Source organism: Budorcas taxicolor, chromosome 7, assembly GCF_023091745.1.
Source record: "Budorcas taxicolor isolate Tak-1 chromosome 7, Takin1.1, whole genome shotgun sequence".
Lineage (NCBI taxonomy): Eukaryota > Metazoa > Chordata > Mammalia > Artiodactyla > Bovidae > Budorcas > Budorcas taxicolor.
The window spans coordinates 14,304,962-14,306,368 of record NC_068916.1 but is presented as its reverse complement, the minus strand read 5'-3'; positions in this window follow the sequence as shown (position 1 = coordinate 14,306,368).

The window sequence follows — 1,407 nt, the reverse complement described above, 5'->3', positions numbered from 1 at the left end:
ATATGGGAAGAGTTTTAAAAATCATCAATGGATAATGGATTTTATCTAGTGCCTTTTCTGTCTTTGTCAAGGTCTTTAAAAATAATTCCTTGGTCTCTTAACGTGGAGAATTACTACATTCCTTGATTTTCAAGTGGTAAGACAACATGTATTCCTGGAATAAACCATACTTGGGAATGTTATAGATTAGCTTATTAACCTATTCATTTTGCTAGATTCAAAATGCTATTTAAAAAAATATTTCTGTGTCTGTGTTAATGACGTTTGTCTTGTAATTTCTTTTATGTCAGTATGCTTTGTATCAGGTTCATGCTGCCTCATAAAAGTTGGAAACTGTTCTGAGACTTTATATGAAATCTGAACTATCTATATCTATTCCTTATATATTTGGAAAAATTCACCAGGGAATCTATATTTGGGTTTTCTTGACAGGAAGCTTTTGTAAAATAGTTTTACTGGTAAATTTGTGTGTGTGTGTGTGTGTAATGCTCAGTTTTGTCCATCTCTTTGCAACCCCATGGACTGTAGCCTGCCAGGTGCCACTGTTCATGGAATTTTCCAGGCAAGGATTCTGGAGTGGGTTGCCATTTCCTACTCCAGTGGTGATTTATATTGAGTGTATAAATAGACAAAAGATTATTTAAAATTTGTGTTTGTTTTGCTATATTGTATCTGTCCATTCCATAACTTTCCAAATTTGTTGGCCTAAAGTTATTAATAAAATCCTATAATTTGTTTTTAATGTCTAAAAGCTGTAATGATAATAATATCTCCTTTTTCATTCCTGATCTTGGTAATTTATGTGGTCCCCCTTTTCTTCATCTTGGTAGGGATTTAGATATTTTAATTGTTTTTGAAGAACCAACTCTCAGTTTATTCTACTTATAATTCTTTAATTTTTGGTCTTATTCCTTCTACTGAATTTGGGTTTAATTTTGTCATATTTTCCTAGCTAGTTGTGATAGATGCTTATGTCAGTGCCTGTCTTCTGTTTTGCGTAGTTTGCTTATAGAACCATCCCATCAGAATATTCTACTGTTAACATTATCAGTTGCGATGCATTTGAGATGTATGCAGAGAAACACCTTTATGTGCCTATTGTCATAAGGTCACAGGGTTTCCTTGTTGGAATGGAAAGAAAACTGGTCTGGGAACCAAGACACCTGATTTCTAGTCTTCACTTTTCAGCTCATTACCTCTGTGACCTTAGAAAAAAGTCATTTAAGCTTTCTGGTCCTTAGTTTAGTGTATCAGAAATGCACATAGGAAGTGCTACTGCAGTGGCTGGAGTGGGACTGCATCCTTTCTGTGCTATCAGAAACACTTCCTTCTCAAGGACTTCCCTGGTGGTCCAGTGGTTAAGACTCTGTGCCTCCAATGATGGGGGGGTGTAGGTTTGATCCCTGG